We start from the raw sequence: 22,422 nt of genomic DNA on the forward strand, positions 1-22,422 counted from the left end.
TAGGAGCACACGTTCTCCAGCCCCATCCCGGTCCTGAACTGGAAACGCCAGGATTGGACCCAGCGAGTGGTGTTTTAACAAGGCCTTTGGGTGAATCTGATGCAGGAACACATTTGAGGTCCAGTGATAATTAAACTCTCTTCCACACGGCTTCTGTAAGAAACACTTGGAGCTCCTCAGCCAGCGGTCATCAATAGTGGATGGCTCTGAAGAAAAGACGCTCTCCTGCCTCGTACCAGCCCCTCCACCATGAGCAGAGTCACCAGGGCGAGTCACTTACTAATTCTCTTTTCACTGTTGTGCGCTCGGCCCCCAGGCCAGTGCTTGGAACAGAGGCACTCGCTATTGGCTGACCGAATAAATACGATGCCTGTCTCTTCTGACTGGCATTTCCCCGCTCTGCCCTTCACCTCTCATAACCTGCCTTGCGATTTATTTCCAGCTGAGCCTGTTTTCTTATCATCCTCATAAGGTTAAATCACTAATACCTAAAGGAGAATAAACTTAGTTCCCATTGCTCAATGCCCACACATCTTCCCACACTCCCCCCTTAGGGAGCAAGTCCCTTATCATTTTCTCACAGCAAAATGTCAGGAGCTATTTGGCTGAGACCACATAACTTGGTAGGTAATAAAATAAGCATGGATTTGATAATCATATCTTAGTACTAAAGGACTCAGAGGAATTATACAGAAATGATTTCTCAAAATAAGTGATTGTATTAATTGTAAGATCCAGCAAGTAGCTTACCTGTTAACGTGCCCTGGTGGGTTCAGAGATACGGTTTCTTCCCAAGGCGCGTGTGGTGATCAGAATGCCATTCAGACAAGATGGAATGGCCGCCCCAAGGCTAAGTGAGAAACATTATCTCAGCAAGGCTGTGCTCTGGTCTGGAAATATATGGGCAGAGAAGAAATTAACAGTGGAAGCTGGGGGAGGGGGGAAATAGATATATGACATTTTCACTAAGAAAATCCATTTGGATATTTAAATTAAGCACTCCAGTGTCTAGCTATTCTATTGATTTCCTGGTTTCAATAAAACTGCCCTCATCTTGACTACATGCTTAACCTTGCAGGTTTTGAAGAAATATGTTCCTTCCGGAACTTTTCAAAACTTTCTCATTCCCTTTCTCTTTCTTCTTCTTCCTTCTTTCCTCCCACAATCCTAAAGGATTCTTAAAGGTCTGTATTATGTGAATACCTAGAGAAAAAAACATAATTCTCTTCCTTTCTTTCAGGAACTTGCTATCTTGCCTAAGAGATTGGACTATCTCCAGCTGTTTGCACCTGCTGTCAGGTGGCGGTAAAACACCGTGGTTAAAGGCACAGATGCTGCAGGTGCACAGCCTGGATTCAATTCACCACAATCTAGTGGTGAGACCTTTAGCCAGCTCTTCCATTTTCTCATTTATAAGATGGGGATAATGATGGCATTGTACATATTTACATATATAATGATTATGAAGCGCACATGAGTAAATATATATATATATATAACTTCTAAGAAGAAGTTAGGGCACATAGCACACTCTATGTCAATGTTAGTTACCTAAGTGCAGTAATAAAAGGAACTGATGTGAGACAGATATAAACTCTGGGGTAAAGAAACCAGGTGCTAAAATGACCTTTCCTAAACCCACAGGATTTGAGATGAGAATCTAAGATGTAAGAAATAGCATACTCGTTTATTAAATGTGTGCTGCTTACCTCAGTATACCAGGCCTGTGCCGGGAACATGAAATAAAGAGACTGTGTGTGAGAGTGTGTCTGTATGTGCGGTCTAAGCCTGGGTGTAAGGACCAGAACATCTAAACTCAACATGGGGATAACTCTGATGGTCATTTAAATAACCGCATGGAGTTGGCTGGGCTGTCATCAGGCATTGCACCTCAACTCTGGCCTCTACCTATTGTTCTCTTCTGTTTCCCCATGGACATTCCTAACAAATGTCCTGCAAACTCCACCTCAGAATCTGACTCTCAGAAAACCTAATTAGAGCAACAAGTCACACAGGTCTACAGAGCTGGCTTTTCCAAGGGAGGGAAAATATGTACTTTAGAGTATCCCCAAGTTTGCACATGAAGAAATTTGGGCTTAGAGATGATAAGAGGCATTCCCCTAATATAAAGCAAAAAGTGGAAGGTGAAGGGTTCAAACTGTAATCACCTGGCTGCAAGCCCCACACGCATTCTAGTATATTTATAAAAAAGAATATTCTAGGGTCTTTCAAGACAGTTTTGATTTAATATAATTTTGATTTATGCAAAAACTACATAAAATTTTATGTTTGCATCCCTAGCTGGTTTGGCTCAGTAGATAGAGCATCGACCTGCGGACTGAAGGGTCACGGGTCTGATTCTGGTCAAGGGCACATGCCAGGGTTGCAGGCTCGATTCCCAATGGGGGGCATGCAGGACGCAGCCAGTCAATGATTCTCTCTCATCATTGATGTTTCTATATCTTTCTCCCCTCCCCCTTCCTCGCTGAAATCAATAAAAATATTTTTTTAAAAATTTATGTTTGCATACTTGTAAGCATTTGAATTTAAATGCATTTTCAAATCTGCAATAGCTCTTTTATATTCCAGGTATCTGAAAGCTTGCTTCAGAAAATATAATAACCATTATTCACTCTACATACCCAATATTTATTTTTTCAACCAATTCTATTTACTTTTACTTTTATTGTCATATTTGTGACTTCCTATGAAGATTTAAAAATCGGTGCATATATTAATCAACAATCACTGTCTAGTATTCCTTACTGGGGAGAATGTTTACATCAATGTTTTTAAGCATAAAGCTTTTGATCTCCTAGGAAGTTTTTCAAATCTACCGATTTCAGCCCTCTCCTCCCAAGCCAAGCCAGAGTCTCTGGGAAGAGTTCTAGACATTTTATATTAAAGATCCCCAAAGTTCAGCAGGACTAAAGCCTGGGATAGTTAACTCTGCTGCGGAACGGCTGATACACTGCAGCAGCCAGCACTCCCTTCATTCTTTATTCCTTCTTTTAAAAATTGGTTCCAGAAACAAACATTTCCAGTGCACTTGTCAGGTGCCCAGTATTTAGGCTTCACTTTCTAGTGGGGCATAGGTCAGGATAGAGATATTTAAATAACCAATTCAACTTCAATACTTGATACAGGCTTGTGTAATGAAATAAGAAGCCCTACCCCCCAAAATGGTAAGTTTCTAACTAATATTAGTGGATTAAAGAGAGCTTTCTTGAGCAGGTTATAGTTAAATTTATCCAGAAGGAATCATAGGAATCATTCAGAAAGACCAAAGGAACAAGATATTGGAGGCATAGAAAACAAATTCAGAAGACAAAATACCATATTTTATTGAACAGTAGAAGTAGAGACAATTCATTTTCAAAAATCATGTCATGCAAATTAAAAGCAAAACATTACTTCTCATTTATATTAACTTACTAGTGGCCCAGTGCAAAAAATTCATGCACAGGGGGTGTCCCTCAGCCCCGCCTGCACCCTCTCCAATCTGGGACCCTCGGGGGATGTCCGACTACCGGTTTAAACTGGCAGTCAGACATCCCTCTCGCAATCCAGGACCACTGGCTCCTAACCGCTCACCTGCCTGCCTGCCTGATTGCCCCTAACCATTCTGCCCGCCGGCCTGATCACCCCCAACTTCCCCCCTACCAGCCTGCTCTTCCCCAATTCCCCCCACCCGCCAGCCTGCTCACCCCCAACTGCCCTCCCCTGCCAGCCTGATCACCCCTAACCACCTCTGCCTCAGCCCCGCCACCATGGCTTTGTCCAGAAGGACATCTGGAAGGTCTCCCAGAAGGTCTCCCAGCCTAATTAGCATATCACCCTTTTATTAGTATAGATATCAACAACTTCCACAGAATTCTATAAATAAAATACCTGCTATTCTATATGAATTCAGATGTCTATGAAAATATTTGTAGTAAATCAAATACCCAGTATTGGCAACAATTTTGAATGATGTCTATACCTCATGTATGATGATAGGGCCTTTACATATGCTATCCTAATAATCCTGTAAGGAGAACAGTATGGCTCCTATTATGCAAGTGAGATTGACTAGGCTCAGAGAGAATGAAGTGCTAAAGCAAGGCCACATTTCTTAAGAATTGAAAAATCACAATAAATTTTTTTTAAAAAGTGAAAATGTCTGTTTGTTTCTACTCAGTCCTATTTTTATAATAATGAACTCAAAGTTCTAAGAACAAAAAGTTCAATCAAAACAAATTTAAAATAAAAAGATGGCATTGCAATGAAGATGCATTTATTGTGAGGATTGTCATAAATAATGCAAATAAAAAATTAGTACTTGATATATAGTTTGGATTATGTGCTATAGGTTTGAGCTATTACAATTTTAATACTGATTTATTCTTATAAATCCTACCTAATAATAGACAAATATGCAAATTGACCATACCTTCGCTATGCCCACGATTGGCCAGGAGGCGCGGGGGGGGGGGCGGGACTTGGGATGGCCGGGGTGACTGATTGGGCCATCAGCGGCTCGAGCTCAGTGTCTGTGCCATGGCTGTGCTGCGGCACAGAAGGGGCCTCTGGGGCAGCGAGATCACGTCCCACCGCAGACCATCAAAAGCAGGGGAGCTGAGTGCCTGTCCACTCAGGCACCAGACCTTTCAGAAGCCTCCGGCGGGGCGAAGGCTTCTGAAAGGCCTGGTGCACCAGCGATCAAAAGCAAAAGCGTGGGAGCTGGGTGCCTGTCTGCTCAGGCACCAGGCCTTTCAGAAGCCTTTGCCACGCCGGAGGCTTCTGAAAGACCTGGTGCACCAGCGGACAGATACCCAGCTCCCCTGTGATTGAAAGCGAAAGCGTGTAGGGGACCCTACACATGCATGATTCAATCATGCACTGGGCCTCTAGTAATATTATAAGTAACATTATACATAACTTGTGATCATGTTTTATATATAATTTTAGCTTATTTGGTGTTTTCAAAAAATTCATCTTATAATATATTTACAACAGCTCTATAAAATAGGCTATCTTTAAAGATTAAAAAATATCTGAATTAACTGAGTTTTAAAAGATCATAGACTTCTGAATAATAAAGGTGAAATTAAAAAATATCATGGCAGCTATGATTCAACACTTTTTATCAAATCCATCCTCCCATCAAAAATAAATAGGACAACTGTGTAACACACAGACATACAAAAATACAATTATTTCATGACACTGGGGAAGAACACAGAGGTAAGCTCAACATGCTACTCCACAATACCCTGATGGCATTTGCCAAAAATTTTAGGCACAACATGATGAGAGACCAAATACCTAAAATAAAGCTGCTTCTAAGAAGCTGAGAAGCTAAACCGAGCTTTTGAGAGTCTCACACTACTCTGTACAAAAATAAACATATATCCAAACAAAAAGTAGAAACTTTTTTATAAACAGCCAGGCTCACAATAGGGACCCTGAGGACTTGACACAGAGTGGAAGCAAAGCAGAAATAGACCAGGAATTAAAACATGGAAACCCAGTCTCTTGAATCTCCAAGTTTGTAATCTGACCATTCTCTAACTGCCTAGAAAACATTAAGTTAAATTGTCTATGAAGGAATATAGCATCATGTGGCATTTCTATAACTTAACTATACATAATGTCTAGGATTCAATTTATATATTTCAGGAGGCCCAATGCACAAAAATTCATGCAAGAGTAGGCCTTCCTTTCCCCGGCTCCCAGCACCGGCTTCCCTCTGGCCCCAGGACCCAGGCGGCTTCCCATCGGCCCTGCCGGCAGGCACCCGGTTCCTGGGCGGCTTCCCTTGGTCCTGGCTTCATCCAGAAGGATGTCCGGTCTAATTAGCATATTACCCTTTGATTATTATAGATTTCAACACTAAAATAGTGCCAAGAATGGAGGGAGGGGGAAGAAAGGGAGAAAGAAAACATAGGAATAAACTCATAGATGATTGGGATATTTAAGTTACCAGAAATTGACTCAAAATTTGCTTTTTCCGTTTAAGAAAAAGATGGCAAGATGTAAAACTTTCCCAGAAAATAGAGAAATCAATGAAAAATAAGTAAATAGCAATTATAGAGCTCATGATTTCTACTTCAAGATCAAATTGGAGTAAAATAAGTCAGATATGATCTTCCACTAGAAACAAATTTTAAAATGAACAAAATACAAGAGAAAATATGTTTTTCAAGACTTTGCAAATTAATAAGTGAAGGGCAGTGATTCTGAAGCATCAGGATTAAAATGAGGGAAGCCCTATAGTTGCCCATAGTGCTTCCTTAACAGATTCTAGGCTGCAGCTCAAGGAGGACCCTGGAGAGAACCTGGGAGGCTCCCTGCATTGAAAGGTAGGGTTGAGAGTCAGCGATGTCTAAGGAGACACAAGTTTTCAGGGCAGAAAACCAGAAAAAAATGCAGCTTCACAGAGAGAGGATGTCTGCAGATGCCCTCGCCGTGGGTTTTCAGCAGAGAACTGATCAATACATGCTTGCAAGAAAACTGCCCAGGGTCTGGAAAGAAATAACTGGAAGGATCAGAGAGAAGAGTACTTTGGATTTCCAGTACCCAACCCTGCATGTAAGGAGCTTGGAAGTTACCACTCCATTCTATAAGTAAGAAGCTAAGAAAACTGAAAAACAAAAAACAACTCCTTTTGGATTTATAAAAACAATGAAGTTACAGGACACACTTCTGCCCCCCAAACTGTAAAGACCTGAAGCAAGTACAGAGAAAGCCAAGGCACTGAGCAGAAGGCTCGGTGAGAATCAGAGCGGAGTGGGAGCAGCAGAACTGTGGCTGACGAATCGCGGAAGGCTTAGTGTGGGCATCTGAGAGAGAAAAACGGGCTCAGTCAGCACAGGCTCAATCACAGGTGAATTCTTTTATCTCCTGAAGCTCTACCAGGTACTCAAAGTAAATATCAGGAAATAAATCTAATTCTTCTGCCAGGGGGAGAAGCAAGGGGAACATCTTTAAATGCACCAGAGCACTCTGTCCTTCTTAACAAGGTCTGCCTCCAGGAGAAACTCTTTAACCAGAGCCTAAACTGCTGAGGTTAATCAGAGCCTATTTAACCTGGGAGGATGGAAATGTCCACCTTCATTTAGCTTTAGCTTCCCATGTCAGGAAAAGGAAATACCCATCCCCAGCTCCTGTGTTTATCCTGTCCCACCTGAGAGGTGGGGAGCACTGAGAAACATGGGTGAGGCAAATGCTCACTGAAGAGCTGGAAACCTAATCAAAGGACCACAGAATTCTTCCCTTCCCACCACAGCTCACAGCCAAGTTACTAAAGGCCTACTTACAGCAGTCCTTTTTGCCCAGTACATTGTGTTTGGCTATCAAAAAAAATTTTTTTTCAAGACATACTGAAAAGCAAGAAACATAGTTTAAAGAAACAGCAAGTGTCAGCAGTAGATTCAGATATGGTAGGGATGTTGCAATTATTAGACAAGAGATTTAAAACAACTATGATTAAAGTAAGGGCTCCAGTGGACTAAGTAGACAGCATGCAAGAACAGAGGAACAATGTGAGTAGAGAGATGGAATTCTAAAAAGGAACAAAGAATGTCAGATGCCAAGAACACTGCAACTAAAATGAAGATGCCTTTGAAGGGCTATGTAGACAGCTGAGGAAAGAATCTCTGCACTTGAGTATATTTCAATAGAAATATCCAAAAGCAAAAGAAAAAATAGATCAAAAAGAAGCACAGAATATCTAAGAACTATGAGACAACTACAAAAGGAAAGATATGCTTAATAGGAATGAAGAAAGATAAAAATGGTCAGAAATATCTATCTATATAAAGAGGGAATATGCAAATTGACCATCACATCAACACAAATATGGCAGCACCCACAGCAGAGGAGGGTATTCCATAACACAAGATGGCTGTGCCCACAGCAGAGGTGGAGTTTCCGTAACACAAGATGGCTGCACCCACAGTGGAGGCCGAGTTCCTGTAACAAGCCTTAAGGAGCAATCAACAGGGACCTGAGACTGCGTGGCGCTAGGTCAGGGCAGGGGACCTGAGCCTGCACCCCCTGCCCAGTGGGGCTTGACAGGGAACCTCAGGCCACACCCCGCCCCGGCATCAGGCCGGGGGACCTCAGGTCACACCTCCCACCCTGGTGCCAGGCTGGGGGACCTCAGGCCATGCCCCCCGCCCAGCGGGACTTCACAGGGAACCTGAGGCTGTACCCCCTGCCCAGCGGCGCTTGACAGGGGACCTATGGCTGTGCCCCCCCACCAGGCGGGGCTTGACGGGGGCTCTGAGGCTGTGCCCGCACCTGGCAGAGCTTGACGGGGGACCTGAGGGTGCACTGGGGGACCTGAGGCTGTGCCCCCCCCACCTGGCGGGGCTTGACAGGGATGGGGCCGGCTGGGTCTGGATCTCACCCAATGGGGGTATGGCCAGTTGGGTCTGGATCTCGCACGATTTTGATGCGCTGCACGTGGATAGAGACTCTGGATCTCTATTGACTCTGGATCCCGCAGCATGCCCCAGACTCTGACAGGAAGATTTTCATATACATGTTACTAATTTTCTTTTATCTCTGACAATTTCTATATAATAAAGAGGTAATATACAAATTGACCATCACTCCAACACACAAGATGGCCGCCCCCATGTGCTCAAAGATGACCACCCCCATGTGAACACAAGATGGCCGACACAAGATGGCCAGCAGGAGAGGGCAGTTGGGGGGTACCAGGCCTGCAAGAAAGGGCAGTTGGGGGCAATCAGGCTTGCAGGGGAGGGCAGTTAGGGGTGACCAGGCTGGCAGGGGAGGGCAGTTAGAGGTGACCAGGCTGGCAAGGGAGGGAAGTTAGGGGTGACTGGGCCAAAAGGGGAGGACAGTTAGGGCAGTTGGGGGGTGACCAGGTCTGCAGGGGAGGGCAGTTAGGGGTGACCAGGCTGGCAAGGGAGGGCAGTTAGGGATGACCGGGCCAGCAGAGGAGAGCAGTTGGGGGCGACCAGGCCTGCAGGGGAGGACAGTTGGGAGGACCCAGGCCTGCAGGGGAGGGCAGTTGGGGGAACCCAGGCCTGCAGGGGATGGCAGTTGGGGGGGACCAAGCCTGCAGGGAAGGGTATTTGGGGGTGACCGGTCCTACAGGGGAGGGCAGATGGGGGTACCAGGCCTGCAGGGGAGGGCAGTTGGGGGCAACCAGGCCAGCAGCAGAGAGCAGTTAGGGGCTACCAGGCCAGCAGGGGAGGGCAGTTAGGGCAATCAGGCTGGCAGGAATGCAGTTAGGCATCGATCAGGCTGGCAGGGGTGTGGTTAGGGGGTGATCAGGCTGGCAGGCAGAAGCAGTTAGGAACAATCAGGCAGGCAGGCCAGCAGTTTGGAGCCAGCAGTCCTGGATTAGAGAGGGTGCAGGCTGGGCTGAGGGACACACACCCCCGTGCACGAATTTTGTGCAGCAGGCCTCTAGTCTATTATAAAGAAAGGGCAAATAGCAATATTAAAATATTTCCTCTAATTAATTCCCTTTTAATGTGCATTAATTTTGTGCACTGGGTCACTAGTCTATATATATAAAAGCCTAAGCAACTGTTAAAACCAAACGACTGGAATGACTGGTTGACCAGTAGCTATGACACTCACTCCCACCAGTGCAGACACTCAATGCAGGAGCTTCTGCCTAGTGGTCAGTGTGCTCCCACAGCCAACCTCCCATGGCCCCTTCCTCCCCTACTCCCCTACCCACCCCCTGGCGGGCCAACCTCGTGTGGTCCCTCCCCCCTGCCAGCCGGCCCCCTCAATAGGCCTCAATCGCCAGCCAGGCCAAGGGACTCCACCCATGCATGAATTCGTGCACTGAGCCTCTAGTAAAAACATATTTTCAAAAAAATTTTTAAGTGAACTTGGATTAGTTGTAAGTATATTGCAAACTCTAAGGGGACTACTACAAAAGGTACAGAATAAAAACTTAAAAATGAATACAACTTATATGCTTAAAAAGAAGATAAAATAAAGTGCTCATTTTAAACCTGTATGGAAAATAGTCCTTCTGAGAATCACATTCCTCCCCTGCTGTGTATTTCTTTCCTGTGAGTTACCAAGCAATTCTCTGTGACACAAAATTTGTGCACTTGCAGGGGGCGGGGGGGGGGGGGGGGTTCCTCAGCCCAGCCTGTGCCCTCTCACAGTCCAGGAGCTTTTGGGGATGTCCAACTGATGGCTTAGGCCCGCTCCTTGTGGGAAGATGGCCTAAGCTGGCAGTCAGACATCCTTAGCACTGCCACAGAGGTGGGAGAGGCTCCCGCCACCACCACTGCACTTGTCAGATGTAAGCCCAGCTCAGAGCTTCTGGCTGAGTGGCGCTCCCCCTGTTGGAGTGCACTGACCACCATGGGGAAGCTCCTGTGTTGAGCGTCTTCCCCCTTGTGGTCAGTGTGCATCATAGTGACATCCCCCGAGGGGTCCTGGATTGCAAGAGGGTGCAGGCCAGGCCGAGGGACCCCACTGGTGCACGATCAGTGTCGGGGAGGGACGCGGGAGGTTGGCCAGCCAAGGAGGGACTGCGGAAGGGCTCCAGGGCATGTCTGGCCTGTCTCACTCAGTCCCAATCAGCTGGACCCCAACAGCAAGTTAACCTACCAGTCAGAGCATCTTCCCCCTGGTGGTCAGTGAGCATCATAGCAACTGGTTGACCTGTCAACTGTCTGCCCCTGGTGATCAGTGCACGTCATAGCAAGCAGTTGAGCAGCCTTAGCATATCATTAGCATATTATACTTTGATTGGTTGAACGGCCGACCGGACAACTAGATACTTAGCATATTAGGCTTTTATTATATAGGATTGACACTACCCAGAGACATCAGATCCCCTGGGTTAGGGGTCAGTTCCACAAGACTCTCCCCCTTCTTTGGGAGGCCAACACAAGTAGTGTATCCCAGGTTACTCACAAATTCTGTCTGACTTTGTTATAAATTAGGGGCTTTCACTACCCCTCCTCAGGTTTAATTACTTTGCTAAAGGGGTTCACGACCTTGGAAACACTTGTTTATTAAAGGATATGATGAGAGATACGGCTGAGTAGCCAGATAGAGGCATGCGCAGAGCAAGGTCTGGGAAGGTGCTAAATGCAGGAGCTTTGCCTCCATAGACTTGGGATGCACTCCCTCCTCGTGTAGATGTTTTCCAGTATGAAAGCTCTCCTAAGACACCACTACTGGGCTTTAGGGAGGCCTCCTCAAATAGGCATGACAAATTGTTAACTGAGCTTCCAGCCCCTCTCCCCCTCTGGAGGATGGGGTGGGGTGAGCTAACAATTGTAAGCTTCTAATCATGGCTTGGTCATTCTGGGGACCAGTCGCCATCCAAGAATCATCCGGGGCCTATGCAGAGTCACCTCAACAGAACAAAGACACTCCTGCTCTTATCATTTAGAAATCTACAAGGGATTTAGGAACCCTGTGTCAGGGAATGGGTAAGAGACAAGTATTAGAACCAGAGATGCTCCCAGTATTTTTGTCATTTAGAAAATTATAAGTGTTTCAGGAGCTCTGTGCCACAGACCAACATATATTTTCTATTATCTCACAAAATCACAAAAAACAACATTCTTTTCACAGAGAAAAATGAGTTGAAGAAAAAATAGAAAACATAAACAAATATGGTCAATATTAGCTAAATATATCAATAATTACATTGAATGTTAGTGGTCTAAATGCAGTAATTAAAAGACAGAAATTGTCAGAGTAGTTCAGAAATAAGACCCAACTATATGTTGTCTTCAAGAAGTCCACTTTAAATATACAGGCACATATAAATTGATAGTAAATGAATAAATAAATAGATAAACATATAAATTTAAACTAATCAAAAGAAACCAGAAGAACTATTTATTTCAGATGGAATAGTCTTCAGAGCTAGGGAAGTTATCAGGGATAAACCGGCATTACAGAATGATAAAGGAGTCAATTCTCCAAGAAGACATAACAATTTTTAATGTCCATGTGCCTAACAAGAGAGCATAAAAAATACAAGAGGCAAAAACTGATAGAACTACAATGAGTAATAGATGAATCCATTATTGTACTTGGTGACTTCAACACCCCTCTATCAGAAATGTACAGTATCAGTGGACAGAAAATCAATAAGGACATAATTGAATTCAACAACACCATCAATCAACTGAATATAATGGGCATCTATAGACTGCATCATTCAACAACAAAATGCACATTCTTCTCAAGCTCACATGGAATATTGACCAAGATGCATCACATTTTAGGCTCTTAAACACACCTTAACACATTTTAAATAATAGAAATTATACAATTCTATATCAGACTGAAATAGAATTAAACTAAAAATATTAAAGTAAAAGTAAGAAGATAAGACAATAAAAATAAGAATAAAAATAAAAGCAGTCAATGATATGGAAAACAGGAAATAGAGAAAATCACTTAAACCAAAAGCTTGTTCATTGAAAAAGAATAAATTTGATAAGCCTTTAGCCACGCTAAGAAAAAAAGGATAAAAATTGCTACATTAGTTTCCCTTTATCTGTGGTTTCACTTTTTATGGATTCAGTTACCCAGAGTCATCTATACTAATAATCAGAAAATATTAAATGGAAAGATGCAGAAATAAACAATCTATAAGTGTTAAATTGCATGCCTTGCTGAGTTATGTTGTAAAATTCCCACCTGGGATATGAATTATCCCTTAGTCTAGTATATCCACACACTATAGGCTACCCACCCAACTCACTTAGTAGCCATCTGGGTTACCAGATTTATTGTCAAAATATTGAAGTGCTTGTGTTCAAGTCACCCTTATTTTACTTAATAAGGGCCCCAAGGTGGAAGAGTAGTAATGCTGGCAATTTGAATATGCCAAAGAGAAACCAGAAAGTGTATGTGTGTATAGGAAAAGACATAGTATGTGTAGGGCTTGGTACTATCTGTGGTTTCAGGAATTTACTGGGGGCAGGGAGGAGACTTGGAACACATTAAACATACCTCATGGATACTGAGGGTCTACTGTACTATTATAAATGAAAGAAAGAACATCACTTCAGATCCTAAGGACATTAAAAAGATAAGCAAAAACATATAAACAACTCAATGCCCACAAGTTTGATAACCTAAATGAAATGGACCAATTCCTTGAAAAAGGAATCTTCCAAAACTTACACAAGAAAAAAATAGACAATCTGAATGAACATATTATTAAATAAATTGAATCAATAAATAATAATTTTCCAAAACAGAAAGCATCAGTTTCTTATGAGTTCCCTGTTGAATAGTACTAACCATTTAAGGAAGGAACTATACCAATTCTCGACAATTTTTCCAGAAGATACAAGCAGAGGTAATACCTCCTAACCAATTTTGTGAAGCAAGAGTTTCCCTAATACCAAAAACAAATACATTTCAATAAATGAAAATTACAGACCAATATATCTCATAAACATAAATGCAAAAATCATAAACAAAATCCCAGCCAAGCAAATCTAACAATATATAAAAATAATTATACATTACCATAAGTAGGATGTATTCCAAATGTACAAGGCTGATTCAACATTCAAAGTCAACTGATGTAATTTTTCACATCAACAGGTTAAGAAGAAAAATCACATGATCATAACAATAGATGCACAGAAAAGCATGTGACAAAATCCAAAATATATTTATGAAAAACATTCTCAGTAATCTAGGAATAGATGTGATTTTTTTTCAATTTGATAAAGATTAGTTTACAAAAAAGCCACAGCTAAAATCCTAATTAATGATGAGAAATTCAAAGTTGTCCTACTAACATCTGGAACAAGGCAAGGATGTTATAGGTAATACTGTTTCTTACCATCAAACTGAAAGTCCTACCTAATGCAATAAGACAAGGAGGTGAAAGTTATACAGATCAGGAAGAAATAAAACAATTTTTTAATGGATGAAATGAATATCTGTGTCAAAAATCTGAAAAAGTAAACCAAAAAAACTCCTGGAACTAATAAAGTGATTATAGTAAGGTTGCAAGATACAAGATTAATATTAAAAAATCAATTGCTTTCCTATATACCAGCAATAAACAAGTGGAATTTAAAATTAAAAGCACAATGCCATTTAGAATAGCACCCTGAAATAAAATATTTACATATAAATCTAACAACATATGTACAAGGTTAATATGAGGAAAAATACAAAACCCTGATGGAAAATACAAGAGAACTAAATACAGAAATAATCCCATGTATATGGAGATGAAGGCTCAATATTGTTGAAATGTCAGCTCTTCCTACTTCATCTGTAAATTCAATGCAATCTCAATAAAAATCTAAGAAATTAATTTTTGATGAATGTTGGCAAACTTATTATAAAGGTTCTTTTGAGAGAAAAGAAACCCAGAATAGCAAAAAAAAAAAAAAGTATTGTTGAAGATGAAGAACAAAATTGGAGGACTGATGCTACCCAATTTCAAGATTTACTATAAAGCTACGGTAATAAAGATAGGGTTATACTGGCAAAAGAATAGACAAGTAGATCAATGGAAAAGATTAAAGAACTCATAAATAGAACCACATAAACACATAGTCAACTGATCTTAAACAAAGGGGCAAAGACAGTATAATGAAGAAAGGAGTCTTTCCAAGAAATGGCACTGAAACAACTATACATTAACATGTAAAAAATGAATCTGGACACAGACCTTACACCTACACAAAAATTAATTCAAAATGCACCCAGACCTAAATGTAAAACAAAACAAACAAAAATTATAAAGTTCTTAGGAGATAACTGGAAAAAACCTAGATGACCTTGGGTTTGCCAAATACTTTTTAGATATAACACCAAAGGTATCCTATATAATAAAGATGTAATATGCAAATGGTTGTTACTCCATGAAGCGTAATGACCGACCATGTAACAACTGGATCACAGGTCAGCAGGAGGGTGGGGCAATAAGCTACAAGCAGGCGGTAGAGAGCTACAGGAGGGGGCAGGGCAGCAAGCTATGGCGAATGGAGGGGAGGAGCAGGGAGCTACAGGAGGGCGGGGCAGTGAGCGGAGAGCTACTGGAGGGCGGTAGTGAGCTACTGGCGAGCTACTGGTGTACGGATTTGTACGCAGGGCTACTAGTAACTTATAAGAGAAAGAATTGGTAAGCTGAACTTCATTAAGATTACATTTTCTGTTCTGTAAGACACTGTCTTGAATAAAAATTAAATTTAATGTGAAACAAGATAAAAAAGAAAAAATAATAACCACAGACATGGAGAACAGTATTTACAAAAAACATATCTGATAAAAGTCATATTCAAAATATATAAGAATTCTTAAAATTTGACAATAAGGAAACAAACAACCCAGTTAAAGATTGGCTGAATACCTGAACAGTCACCTTAACAAAAAAGAGATATACAAATGGCAAATAAGCATACAAAATTATGCTCTACATCATATGTCATCATAAAAATGCAAATGAAAATAACAACATACCACTACATACCTACTAGAATGACCAAAATCTGGAATATTGACAAGACAAATGCTAGTGAAGCTTTAAGAATTCTTATTTGTACAAGCAAATGTATTATCTATGATAATAAAAGCATAATATGCTAATTAGACTAGAGAGTCAAACAACCTTCTGGATGTCATTCTGGATGTCCTTCCGGAGGAAGCTGTGGTGGCAGGGGCTGAGGCAGAGGCAGTTAGGAGCAATCAGGCAGGCAGGTGAGCAGTTAGGGGCTATCAGGCAAGCAGGTGAGATGTTAGGGGTGATCAGGCAGGCAGATAGGCCAGTGGTTAGGAGCCAGTGGTCCCGGATTGCAAGACGGTGCAGGCCGGGTTGAGGGATACCCTCCCCCACCCCCATGCATGAATCTCGTGCACTGGGCCTCTAGTAGTCTTATAAGAAAACTAGTGGCCCGGTGCACAAAATTTGTGCACAGAAGGGGGGGTTCCCTCAGCCCAGCCTGCACCCTCCCCAATCAGGGACCCCTTGGGGGATGTCCGACTGCCAGTTTAGGCCCAATCCCTGTAGGATCGGGCTTAAACTGGCAGTGAGACATTGCTCTCACAATCTGGGACCGCTGGCTCCTAACCACTCACCTGCCTGCCTGCCTAATTGCCCCTAACTGCCTCTGCCTGCCTGCCTGATTGCCCCTAACCCCTCTGCTTGCCTGCCTAATCGCCCCTAGCAGCCTCTGCCCACCTGGCTGATCACCCCCAACTTCCCCCCTGCTGGCCTGATCACCCCCAACTGCCCTCCCCTGCCAGCCAATTTGGTTCTGATTGGTTGATTTCTATGCCAGTCAGAGTCAAAAGCTCTGCCTCCTAGGCAGCCATTGGCTCCTCACAGTTCACCCAGATTTGGTTCTGATTGGTCAGTTTCTATGCCAGTCAGCATCTCCGGGCCTATCTCCAGGCCTGATCAGAGAGGCACAGCTGATCAGCAGCCCCTGCGGAGGCCTGGAGATAAACAGAGGCATGGCTGCTGGCGAAGCCCAGAGAAAGAGAGAGGCAACGGCTGATCAACAGCTGCTATGGAGGCTGTGGATCAGACCCTGCCTCTCTCTTCAGGCCTCTCTCTGGGCCTGATTTGCAGCCCCCTCGGCAGTCAATGCTGGGTCGCCACGCCCGCACATGTGGCAGTCAGGTGCTGGGTCGCCACAGCAACCCAGCACTGACTGCAGGACTGACTTCTGGTGTTCAGCCAAGCCTTCAGTTGGTCATTATGGATCCTGGGTTTTTATATATTAGGATGGTACAGCCACTTTAGAAGCCAGTTGGAGGGTTTCTATAAAATTAAACATACTCAGTAATTATGCTTCTGAATATTTTCCCAAAGGAGTTGAAAACTATGTCCACACAAAATACTGTATACAGATATGTATAGGAGTTTTACTCATAATTGGCAAAACTTGAAAATAAACAAGCCAATTTTCAGTAGGTGAATAGATTAATTATGTAGCAATCACACAATGAAATATTATTTAGTACATAAAAGAAATGAGTTGTCAAACCATGAAAAGACATGGAGGAACTTTAAATTAATGTTATTGAGTTGAAGAAGAATCTAAAAAGGCTACATACCATATGATTCCAACTATGTGACAACCTGAAAAATGCAAAACTATGGAGTTAGTAAAAACATCAGTGTTTGCCAGGGATTTGGTGAGGAGGAAGGGATAAATAGGCAGATCACAGAGCATATGTATAGTATAAAATTAGGGTACTGTAATGGTAAATACATGTCATTACACATCTGTCCAAACCTATAGAATGTGCAACACAAAGCTGCATCCTAAGGTATATATCTGCATATAAATATGTATATGCATGAATATAAGTATGTGTATAGATATAAATAGATGATTAATTAGATATATTAGTGCATTAATATATAATGCACTATCAAAGGTATTAACATTTATATACATGATTAAAAACTGATATAAAATAGTGCACACAAAACATCAGAATTTATATTTGCTCTTAGAATATTCACCAAAATTGATCATATGTTGAATGATAAAGCAATTCCCAACAAATTTCAAAAGACTGAAACCACACAGAACAAAGTTTCTATGACAGTTGAATAAAAATAAAAATAAAAAATGAATGATTATAAAACTCCCTACTATTTGGAAATTAAAGAATACATTTACAAATATCTGAGTTGGATGATATATTTTCAAATGAAGATCATATGAAGATTTTGTATTTTAAATATATGAAGTACTAATACAAATACATAGGAAATGGATAACCCCAAAAGTGGATAAAATACTGCACAAACCAGGGTGTACAAGTATCTAGTAAACATGAAAATCTGTTCACTTTTATCAGCCATCAGGGAAATAAACATTAAAACAAGATGTACTGCCACTGCACCTCACCATTATAGCTAACCTGAAAACACCTGTCAAGGTTAAGTGCTGGTAAGAGTGCAGGATCTTCCCTGCATTGCTGGTGGAGGGTAAATTGTTACAACCACTTGGAAAAACTGGCATTACCCTCTAAGTTTGAACATACACATACCGTTGAACATATACGATCCTCCAAATGTATCACCAAATATAAATCTAACCTAAATGGGTAAATACGTTCAACCAAAGACATACACTAAAATATTCACTAGCAGCAGCATTGTAGCAGCTTGCATTGTAACTGCTAAAGATAGAGACAATCTACGCTTCCATCAGCTGTAGATTGGATAAACAAATTGTGGTCTACTTATAAGAAATAAGGCACTCTTGCTACATGCAACAACATGCAAAAACATGAATAAATGTCACAATGTAATATTAAGTGTAAAAACAAAAAAGCATCTTACTATACGATTCAATTTATATGAAGTTCACAGAACTACTCGGTGTCAATAGATGAGAGCATGTAGTTACCTTTGGGGAGGAGAGGCTAGTGAGAGACTGGGAGGGGCCCAAGGCAGACTTCTGGGAGCTGGTGATATTCCGTTCTCTGACCCAGAACATGGTACACAGGTATGTTTGCTTTGTGAGACTGCACTGAGCTGAACACTTATGATTGTGCACTTTACTACATGTATGTTACACATCGTTAAAATCTCTACTTAAAAAAAGTCACCTTATCTCTCTGGCTCCATCTCTTACAGACTTTCCCTTAAAAGACTGCATTGCTTTGAGGTTCATAAGTAGATGAGAACTAAATGCAGGAATGATGGTCATGATTAACAATCGTCAGTTGATGGTCTGATCTTGCCCTGTACCTTATTTGGGGCTGGTGGCACCAAGAAAATTACATAGATGATGCAGTTCCTGTTCTTGGGGCACAAGTCAGTGAGAGGGGAGAATGTTACAGGAGGCAAAATTTATGGCTTAAAAATACTGTCTTAAATTGACTCATGCAAAAAATCACAGCCCTCTCTAAAATTTTCATATATTCCAGAAAATATTTACTAGTTGAATGCCACATTATTTCCTATTTGTTAAATATCCCCTCAAATAAAAATTGATTATATAGAAACTAATAACACATAAATGCCAGATGGTTACAATTATCAGTATATTTTTCTTGATATTAAGATAAAAGAATATTGACTTTTAAGTAAAAATGTAAGCATCTAATCACATTGGCAATTGCATTTTAATTCATCTCATGCAAACTAGTTATTAAAACATAAATTGTTGTTGTAATATTATATGGAATAAGTGCATACCAAAACCTTGGGTAATGGAAGTTTACATTTATGAATTCCTATGCTAAGCTAGATATAGCAATATCAAGCTTATGGTTGCAACAACAATTTTATAGCGCACAATAATCAAAAATAGAGTGGTGGGGGAAATTTGGACTTTGTATATAATATAAAAGCATAAAATGAATCAGGAGTGGATGGGCTATTATAAGAACCTTAAACTCATAAAAGTGCTTCCTGATGCCTTTTTAAAAGCAGTTGCTCAAAGAATAGCATGATAGCTGAATTTTGGCCATTAAAGGGTTGAAAACCTGCAAAAATGAACATTTTATAGCATAGTTTTATCCTTGCAACTCTTCCTAGCAACCATGTTTCAGGGTGTTAAAAGTGTTTTGAATCACAAATCAAATGTTTTTCCAACAATTGATGTCCAAGTAGTAGAGTTATTATCTATAGTTATAAGTAGAAAATAATGAGCATTAAATGTGCTTTAGTCTTCTAAAAAATAGTACTAGTATAATTTGTGTGTGCTTTTTCCTCAAACAAAATTTACTAGAAAAGGAAAAATGTTCTCTCAACACCATAACCTAGACAAAATGTTGACAAAATGTTGACATAATAATTATATGAAGAAATATTTCAAACATTTCAAATTACAAGAAATGTTAAAGGGACTTCTTTAAGAAAATGAACAAGAGAAAAGTAGAAATATGAATAAAATGGCAATAAATATATAGCTATAAAAATTACTTTAGATTCAAATTTTTTAAATTCTTCAATCAAAAGACATAAGGTAGCTGACTGGAGAAGAAAACACAACCCTTATATATGCTTTCTACAAGAGACTCACTTCAGATAGAAAGACACACAGGCTGAAAGTAAAGTGATGGAAGAAGATATTTTAGGAAAATGGATAAAACACTCACAAAAAAGCTGGGGTAGCAATACTTATACCATACAAAATAGACTTTAAAACAAAGACTGCAACAAGACTTAAAGAAGGACTCAGCAATTCCATTCCTGAGTATTATCCAAAGAAACCCAAAACACTAAATAAAAAACACATCTGCATCCATGTGTTCATTACAGCATTAGTTACAACAACCAAGATACAGAAGCAATCTAAGTGCCCATCAAATGGATAAAGAAGTGGTGCATATATATAATAGAATATGATTCAGCCATAAAAAAGAATAAAATATTGCCATTTGCAATAATATGGATGAACTTAGAGGGTACTGTGCTGAGTGAAATATCAGACAGAATCTAAATAACAAAATAAATAAACAAGCAGAACAGAAACAGACTCATAGATACAGAGAACATTTTGAAGGTTACCAGATAGGAAAGGGATTTGGGGAATGGGTGAAGAAGGTGAAGAGATATAGAAGTACAAATTGGCAACTACAGAATAGTCATGGTGATGTAAAGTACAGCATAGGGGATATAGTCAATGATATTGTAATAACTATGTATGGTCTCAGATGGGTACTTGATATATCAGGGTGATCACTAATTTGTTATATAAATGTATAATCACTAGATTGAACATCTAAAACATATAATATAGTATGTCTATTGTAATCCTATATAATAAAAGGCTAATATGCAAATTGTCCTCTCGGGAGTTCGACTGACTGGGAATTCAACCAACCGGGAGTTCGATTGCCCGCTATGATGTGTGCCGACCAGCAGGGGTGGCGTGGAACAAAGGAGGGCCCCAGCCAGCAGCCAGCAGCTGGGGAAGGAAGGCCCTGGCCCACAGCTGGAAGGCCCCAATCGGCCCTGATCACCGACCAGGCCTGGGGCCACCACCAATGTGTGATTTCATGCACCAGGCCTCTACTTTGAAAAAGAAAATGTTATAAATATATATATACTAGTAGCCCATTTGCAGGAAAAATCCTGCAAGCGGCCGCTGCTGCCGCATGCGCTGCTGCTGCCACCGCTGTTGCGGCCGCCGCTCCTGCACCCCCGCGCCGCTGCCACCCGCCCCGCTCCGCCCCACTCCGCCCTGCCCCGCCCCGCCCTGGCTTTCCTTCTGGCAGCCATCTTGCTTTCTGCTTTTCCTCCATCTTCCTTCTAAGTTGTCTTCAGTCTTCACTCCTCCCTCCCTCAGCGTATGCAAATTAACCGCCATCTTTGTTGGGTAATTTGCATACTCGCCCTGATTGGCTGGTGGGCGTGGCTTTGGATGGTGGGCGTGGCTTGGGCATAGCGAAGGTGCGATCAATTTGCATATTACTATTTTATTAGGTAGGATAAAAAAAAAGCCATAGTCTTTGTAATATCGTAGTCTCAAACTTTTTAAAAAGAAACTTCCCTTAGCATTTGGCTTTAAAAGAAGCTATCATATGAATGGTTTATTTTATTCTTCTGAGGGTGATTGGGGGAGAGAGTTCCACATTACTGCTACATCCTTTAAGAGCTTGGTTTTAGAAAAGCTGAGGTCCATCTTCTACTGTACAGTTCCAGCCTAAGAGGGAAGTTATATCACTGTTGAAGCCTTGTCCTTTCTTAATAAATCCTGATAATTATCCAGTAAGAAGTGTTCATTTTTCTTCAGATATAAAATGACCATTACAATGTACCAGTTAAGAATCCATTGCTTTTAGTGTCTGTCTGTATTTCTTCTAGTGTACATATTTTAAGAAAAATATTGCAATGAAATAATACGTTTATTAGCAATGAGACAGATGCATCTCTTTTGTAGAATAAATGAGTTATAAGAAATGTTCAAGTAGCCAGATTTTATTTTGTAAAACTGAAATGTTAAATTAAAGATGCTTGCGTAAGTACAAAAAAGAAAACATTTTTAACTTTAGAAGGTCTCTGTAAGTGGAAAGAGGTTTTCAGGCTCTCATCTGAAAATAGTTGGGAGTGAAGTGATGGGATTTCCTAGGGAGGAGAGGGTAGTGCCACAGACTAGAGAGGGGTCCACACCAAAGGAAGAGCTAGTCATCAAAGGACTTGATTTGCCCTATTGATTGTTCTTTCTAAAACTATAATGGCTGAAAATAACAGCAGAGGGGACCTGAGGGCCAGTGTTACCCTTACAAATAAATGGACTGTAAATGAATATGTTGACTGTCCATGATGGTCCCTCTCTGCTACCTAACAGTGCCTGCTTGCATGGAGAGAGACTAATATTCCATTATCTGGAATGGAAAACAGCTTCTTTTGCCAGTATTCCAAGAGAATGTCAAGGTGATAAGTGTATGTACATGGGGAGGAATAGAGGCAACATTTACTGAATACGCATCATGTTCTGGAATCTGGACTAA

This window comes from Eptesicus fuscus, chromosome 11 (assembly GCF_027574615.1).
Source record: "Eptesicus fuscus isolate TK198812 chromosome 11, DD_ASM_mEF_20220401, whole genome shotgun sequence".
NCBI classification, from domain to species: domain Eukaryota; kingdom Metazoa; phylum Chordata; class Mammalia; order Chiroptera; family Vespertilionidae; genus Eptesicus; species Eptesicus fuscus.